The sequence below is a fragment of the Strigops habroptila genome, chromosome 9 (genome assembly GCF_004027225.2).
Source record: "Strigops habroptila isolate Jane chromosome 9, bStrHab1.2.pri, whole genome shotgun sequence".
Classification (NCBI taxonomy): domain Eukaryota; kingdom Metazoa; phylum Chordata; class Aves; order Psittaciformes; family Psittacidae; genus Strigops; species Strigops habroptila.
The window spans coordinates 30,222,475-30,230,400 of NC_044285.2; positions in this window are offsets into that span (position 1 = coordinate 30,222,475).

Consider the following 7,926-nt stretch of genomic DNA (forward strand, 5'->3'; position numbering starts at 1 on the left):
CTGTCACTAACATGAAGTTCATAGATCTTTAATCTGAAATTGAAATCTTCTAAGAATCCCTATCTGAAACAACATGAAAGTCACCAGGCAGAGACCTGCACTTCTACCACAGAGATAAATAATCCTAGAGATGTACTTTAATAAACTTGCCCTATCTTCTGTAGCTCACTGCAGCATGATACCAGCCACTGACAAACCAGTTAAAAATAAATCAAATCCTATCTTAGATACCAGCCCCCATCTGACTCTGACCTTTGCAATTTCTTGTGATGCAGCACAGCTCTCTGACTCCATGTTGAAGAAATGTGCCTGCTGCATGCAGGAGTTTTCCCATGAGGTGTGTCAGGGTTTGCTCCATAGCTCTGTTTTTTCACACATAATGCTTCACTTGGCTCAAGGTTACTGGGTATACTGGGTCATCTGGAATTGCATAACATGAATTACAGAAAAAGTGAGGAGGTGAATGAAAGGGAGCTGAGATGGGAGCAGGGTGGGGAAGTCTCCTTAAAGAGAGGCATTTAGTAAAGGAATTGGAAGATTTCTGTCCTGCATAATAGGGGATTTAGGAGGCAAACTGCTTCATGTGCAGTTACACACGAAGAAGCAGTCTTCCTGCTTTCCAAAATTCACCATTTAATGGTTTCTTTCTGAGTATTTAAGCAAAGCTGCCATTTCCGAGCTGGGGAAGAAGGAGGTGAATGCAGATAGAAAAGATAAAGTGCTTCACTGTTGGAGAGGGATGTGGTGGGGAGATTGCGATGTTTTGCTCACCCCCTAAAGTTTTGGTCTTTCTTCTCCATAGGATTTGACACTGCAAAGCAAGATTTTATCAGCTGCCAGAGCAATAGGTGTTCCCTGGGTGTGCTCACAAGCGCCTTAAAAAGTGGGTGCACGTGAGTAGATGCAGACGTTGTGTCATTTCATGTTCTTGCTGTGTGGTAGATAACTCGGAAGAAAGATCAGCAAATGCTTCTGGCTTAAATGTACATCTCTACCAACCTCTTAGCCAGGTAGCTCTTTGGACTCTGTGATGGTTTTGATTCATTGGTTGTGGCAGAGATGTTCAATGCTTTGACTGAATAGATGTTTAGAAGTGAGGTGGCTTTTGTTCTGTCTGAGAAGACTAATGGTCAGTGCTCTGTCAATTGGCACAACCTCAGAAAGTCCCAAAGGGTTTCAGCTTGTGCTGAGGACCCCGGCTGCTGGGGAGTTTCACTGGTGAAACTGTAGGCACACACAGAGCAGACTCTAAATCCTCTTTCAGTTCTGTATGGTTCATGTGCCTTCATAGGAAGCTTTCATCCAAAGCTTCACTTATAGTCCAGTTCTAGGAGATACTTCAGTTACTTCAAGGAAAGGCGACTCGTGCTCTGGAAGTGGTGTACAAGTCCGTCTGTCTATTCCCCCTTCTCCGCCTTTGACTTTTTTAGGCCAAGCAAAAACATTTCTTTACTTGGTGCCTTTAGTCTTTCACGATGATAGATGTAAAATACGTTGGAAGAGCTTCCCTGCATTACAATGAAGTATTGTGTATTTCCATCACATTTTCGTGCCTCTCCTCATGCTGAGAGGTTAAGGCAATAAAAGCTATGTAGGAGATCCAGGCTTGCTCTTAATGATCTTTAACTTATTCAAATGATTTTCTGAATCTTAGCCTACGTTAACTGCTAGCCTCTATTTATGGCTCAGCAACCATGAGCGAGTTATAGCTGATAGATGAGGCAAAAGCTAAAAAGGGAAGTTTTCTGACATCACAACAGACTTTAAAAAAATCACGTGCATCTATTCTGGGAACTCAGCTGCCAGGTTTGCACTACATGGGGTGTCACTGTGGCTTGAAGAGCAGTCATAACAGTACCTGGAGGATTCAGCCAAGCAGGTACCAGTTCTGTCTCCAATGTCTCATTTCCTCCAATAAAACGTGCCCGAAAATTGGAAAGAAGCAAAGTCCAGCGAGATGTCTGTGATGAGGGAGGTCGTTCCCAGCAGGCACTGCAGTTTCACACTGTCATATCCACAGCTTAAGGCTACTTCTCCACTGCAACATCCACCTCTGATCTAGATCCTCACCTCACGGGGCAGCCCAGCTCTGCCAAACCGCAGTGCTAGCTGATGGTGCTGAAGTGCAAAGAAACGTAAGAAAATCGTGGCCGCCTCCTTTTCAGTTGCTCTGGCAGCAGGACTGGACAGATACTCACTTGGAGCCTGGCCTGTGTGTCTGGGCTGGTTCTGGAGATGTAGGTTTACCACAGAGGGTCACCATCTTACCTTATGCATATGCAAGTGGAAGATGCCTTTCTGGCATTATCAGCAAGCAGTGGCACTGACAGCACTGAAAAATCGACATGGTGAGCAAAGAAAAAATACAAAATTGGCTTTTAAAACTGAGATATAAATAATAACATAGGGTGCTTCCTGCTTTCTTGCCACAAGTATTATGATGAGAGAAACATCTTCCTGTTAGCTGGTGCTGTGCAGAAATGTGGCACGCAGGCATTTCAGAGCCTGCAGAAGCTTCAGATGCTTACAGTTTGCTGGTTATACTAATGTTTTGCCTTGTCTGACCTATCTCCTCAGGCAGCAATAAAAATAACCAGCTTTAGTCCACTACTTGGCTGCTAATTGTCCACTTGTAGATCTTAGTCCCAGCTGGGCCTGCTTCTGCCCACAGGCAGTTGTGTTCAGTAAAGTGCCTGTTCGCATTTGGGAGCAGCCTCACAATAGAAGCAGGTGGCTGCCATTTTCGGTGCAAGAAAGCTCTTTGGAGAAAAGGAAAAGGGGCAATGAGGAGAGGAAAAAAAGGAGCAGGAAAAAAAGTAACCTAAGCCATTCAAAACAAGCATCTATGACAGGAAAGCCTCTGCACTGCCCTGGTTAACAAGGATAGAGGCCAAAAGATAGAGATAGGGAAGCAAGAAGGGAGAAGAAATGCTGCTTCTATCATTCTTCTGTTACCAACCAACATCTAGGACAGCCCTCTCTGTTTTCAATTTCAATAGGTATGCAACATCCAAGTATTTTCCAGTGAAGATGCAGCCCTCTCTACAGCTAATTTAAGCCTCCTGATTATGACTTCCTTCAGTGAGTTGCCTTGCCTTGACAGCTTACAAGTAGTATGTATTCTCCCTGGGGTGCTGCAGACCAGAGGTGGAAACCTGCAGCTAAGCACAAAGAGAGAAAATGGCAAGAAATCACTTCACTGCTGCAAGCTTCAGAGCTCTCCCTTCTTGAGTACGTGAAAAAGGAAACTTCTAAACTGCCTGTCACATCCTCTCACTAGTAACAGACGTCACCTGGAAAGGGGACAGCACGGAGCTTGTCTCTGGAATGAAACAATAGAGGAAAAGTGCCACAGAATGTGCTTGTTCAACAGCACTGCTTAGCAGAAGCCAGATTTTGTGTGTCAAAGGAAATTCTGCTGCTTTGAAATTGTTTTTCATGCAGAAATGTTGAAAATTAAACCTTTGAAATTTCTTGCTTTGTGACAACTTGGGTGAGGGACACCTGTCAGTCTAGCAAAACACTTTATATTATTACACTGAATTCTAATATCTATTTTGTTACACTATCCAATATCTACTCAAATATCTCATCTGTATGCCGACAGCATGTATACATATGAGCCTAATAGAGACAGTCGTTGGGTACTGACTATTGATCTCTCTTCCACTACAAGCATCTGGAGGCACTAAATAAAACTGATAGGAGCAGTCTGGAAGCAAGCAAAGGGCTGCGATTCTTCACTCAGCAAGGGGCTGAACTATAGGTCTTCCTGCAAAGAGACATCATGGATGGCAAAGGTTTACATGCAATCAAGGGGAAAATGGTCAATTAATGAAAGGCATTCCTCCTAGTGCTGCTAAAGATAGAGGAATTGTATCTGCCTCAGTCACAGGAGCTGAAAAGGTTTTAAGGTATTATAGAGTATTAGCATCTCACAGTCTTTCCTTGCTCTTACTTTCCTTCCCTTTGTTTTCAGCTCCTGTTAGAAGTGACATATTAGGACTAGTGGACAGTTGTGTGACTCATTATGGTGCTCTTTTAAACTTAGAATTTTATGTTCACTTATGATTTTTATTCAATACAAACATTTTTTTAACTCTAAAAGTGTTTATATTTGGAAAGTAAAGGATGAATTCTTACAAAATGCTTAAACTGATTTTTTAGAGTGTTGCTAACTGGTTTTCATTCATCTTTTGGAATAAAATATCAGTTTTCCATGTTGATATTGCCCATATTTTCACAAGATATTTTACATTCAGCTACACATCATTTTGAACCATAATCAGTATTAGGCCAGAAATTTCCCAGAACTGTGTTTAACAATGTTAAAAATGTGAAAAAAAAAAACCCTATCCTGGATGCAGATAAGGTATGAACGAATTGTAAGAGCTGCTTGTTCTGATGTGCATGCTGTCTCATTCCAGAATAACTCCAAGAAGACCAATTTCAGAGGGTGCTGGGCTGGGAACTCAGTGCTTGGGCTGCCATAGGGATTTTTCATAACTAAAAATAGTTATGAGTATCTTAGGACACTGCTAGCCTGAGGATTTAGAGGCTTCCTCATCTTCATAAGGTTGAAGCTATGGCTGACTGATATTCTTGCTGTGGATTTCATAGCTGGACAGTGTATTTCAGCTTGTTCATTGTTTCTAGACAGATGCATTCAAAGCCAGTGGTTACAATGCTCACACAATAGATAGATGCAGCCTAATCCTTGTCTCTTAGCAAGAATTGGCTGGGTTGAACTTTGAGGGCTGCAATTTTCAAACTTGGATGTGTACTGAGGAAATGAAGGTCTCTGTGCAAACTCTCCAGTGGTTCTATATCTCCATGGAGAGGTTCACTTTTCAAGAAGTCCAAAGTTATATGGAGAAGTCAGAAATTGGCCAGAGAACACATGAAGCAGTGGGAAAAGAGGTTAAAAACAGTTTTGTAATTATTCATGCAGATTCATCTGTAGATATCCAAGCAGTAGGTTTCTTCTTTACTCTTTTAATCGGGGTGAAGAAAGAGGAGACCTATGTTTGGATTCAATAAAGATTACACAGATGAGACAGTGGGTGGCCTATTGCTCTAGGTCATACCCTAATATGCAGCCTCTTCACTTCTAGGGAGCCATGAACAATCTCCTGCCTGGGCTGGGCTGAGCTACAGTTGGGACATATGAAAATCTTCAGGAGCAGTTTGCTGTGCTGGCATCCAGAGAATGAGCACAGGCCCTTCAGACCTTCCCTTCTCGGTAAATCTAGACTAGCTTGACATATGACAGATTGAGACAGCAGAGCAAGCAGTGATGGGCAATACCAATTCAAGAGCCAAGAGAACAGTTTTTCTAGAGCAGCCTGACGAAAGCAACGCTAAGCACCATCTCTGCCACTCTGGCCATACCCAGTTGCTCCTTGCTTACACAGACAGAAAAGAAACGGTTCCTTGATTCGTTAGGTTTTTCTCAGCCTTTTTTTCCTCCCAGCTCAGATCTGCTGACAGCAGTGACAAGTTCCCATCCTTCAAAAAATTCAGTATATCTTGAAAACAACAAGACTCAGGGATCAGCACTAATTGTATTAATATTTGCTTGGCAGATTAGCTCTGAAGAGTGGATAATTCACGGGCTCTTTGTTCCCTGTGGTTTAGTGCCCATGGATTCCCTCTCTGGAAGCGTCTTGCTGCAGCATTTCTGTCTTTTGAGGTCAATATGATGAGCTGCGTGGGTGTTTTTAGGCATGAATCACATGCAAAAGGCTGATTCTCTTTTTCTTTCCTTTGTTTTTTTCCCCTGACATACTAGGCAGCTTTTTAAAAAACAGCTCTTCAAATTCCCAGGCTTCTTTTTCAACTGAAAAACAACACAAAATTTTATACTCATTAATTGTTCTCTCTCATTCCATGGTGGGTTTATGCATCACAACAATATAATGGCTTATGTTGTTTATGCAGCCATTTCCCACATGGCAGGGTTAAGGTGAAATGACTGTAGCAATACAGGACGTACCACATTAGGTAATTTAATAAGTGCACTTTGAAATCCATGCTGCTGCAATTTCTTGAAATTAGCTGAGTGTAGGAACAGGCAGACAAGCTGAGGTCATACCCCTGCAATACACTTCAGTGGTAACCTGTATATGAACTGTTCCTTGGAGATAAGTTTTTGTGGAGTTGGAGGTGCTGCTCAGTTTCCCTGGGTCTGTGCTCTGGAATGCGTAGAGGTGTTCCTAACGCCTGCCATGTGGCTGTCCCAGATATGAGCAGGAGCAGCCTGCTGTCATCCTGGCAGTAATGGCATCATTGCTCTGGATCTAAACATGCCTGCTGCAGTTCAAGTGGCTTCCTCTGTGTCGTGGTTGAACTCCAACCAGCAATTAAGCACCACACAGCCACTTGCTCACCCCCACCCTGGCGGGATGCAGGAGAGAATCATAAAAGTGAGAAAACTCATGGGTTCAAAGACAGTTTAACAGGTGAAGCAAAAGCTGTGCACACAAGCAAAGCAAAACAAGGAGTTTATTCATCACTTCCCATGGGCAGTCAGGTGTTCAGCTATCTCCAGGAAAGCAGGGCTCTGTGACACGTAATGGTGACTTGGGAAGACAAACGCTGTCACTCCAAATGTCACTCCCTTCCTTTTTCTTTCCCCAGGTTTTATTGCTGAGCACGATCTCCTGGGATATCCTGGGGTCAGTCAGGATCAGCTGTCCCAGCTGTGTCCCCTCCCAACTCCTGGTGCACCGTCAGCTTCATCGCTGGTGGGGTGAGGAGCAGAAAATGTCTTGATTCTGTAATTGCTGCTCAGCAGTAATGGAACATCGCTGTATTATCAGCACTGTTTCCAGCACAAATCCAAAACATAGCCCCATACTAGCTACTATAAAGAAAATTAACTCTATCCCAGCCAAAACCAGTACTCTCTGGTACCAGAATCTGTTACATGAACATCTGTGTATATTTTATTTCGTTATGTAGGGAGGGTTTGTGCTGAGTAGTTTCAGAAAGAGGTATCCAATTCCTCCAGGAAAGGGAACCTTTTTGTGTTTTGGATTATCTCCCACCTGCCAGCAGTGGCGATTTGGTTAAGAAGTGCACCAGCCTCCTACAGCTTCTGGACCCTTCCTGTTAAGTTGCACCAGTGTAGATTGTTGTGTTAGTGCTGGAATGACTTTATTTTGGGTCCAAACTAACCATTTCTTTTTTCACTTTTTCTGTGCTGTTTGTGCTTTGATTATTTAAATTGGAGTCCTCTGACTTAAATTTAGGTCTGTTTGCTGAAGTATAGTGACTCTGGGACCATGAACACTAGTCCTGAAAATACTACCTGTATTTGTGGGTGAAGGAAATGTAATGATTGCTGAAGTGAAGATAGTGCTAGCTGAACATAAACCCCATCCTAATTTTTACTGCTGTTCTGTCATGGGGCTTCTTCAGACCTGCACTGCTTATCTAGCAAGACTTATGTTTGAGCCACCAAATGTGTGTTAGAAGCTAGGAGGAAAGCCAGTAACTCCTGCATCATGAGGAACATGTCTCCAGGCACAGGTGAGAGGTGAGGTGCCACATGTCATTTCTGCTAATTGTGTTCCACCTTTCAAAATACCTAAGTGCATGGCCCATTTTCAGAGTAGTAAAATATCCTGCACATGCTCTGTGACTATACTTTATTAGAAATGCAAAAAAAATAGCCCAAATTGGAAATGATTTGGTCTGAAACCATCTGCCCTTGACTTGAACCTGCTTGAGCCATTAACTGAAATTGGGGCCAATACGCTGGGAGTGAACTGCTGGGCAAATCAAAAAAGGGAGTGAAGAGCCATCTGCCTGCCAAGCACAGTGCCATTGTGGAGGTAAACCCTCTTGCACTTCCAAGGGGTCAGGCCCATGCTCGTCAGATGAGACAGTCATTCACTGTCTCATCTGACAAAGATAACCAAG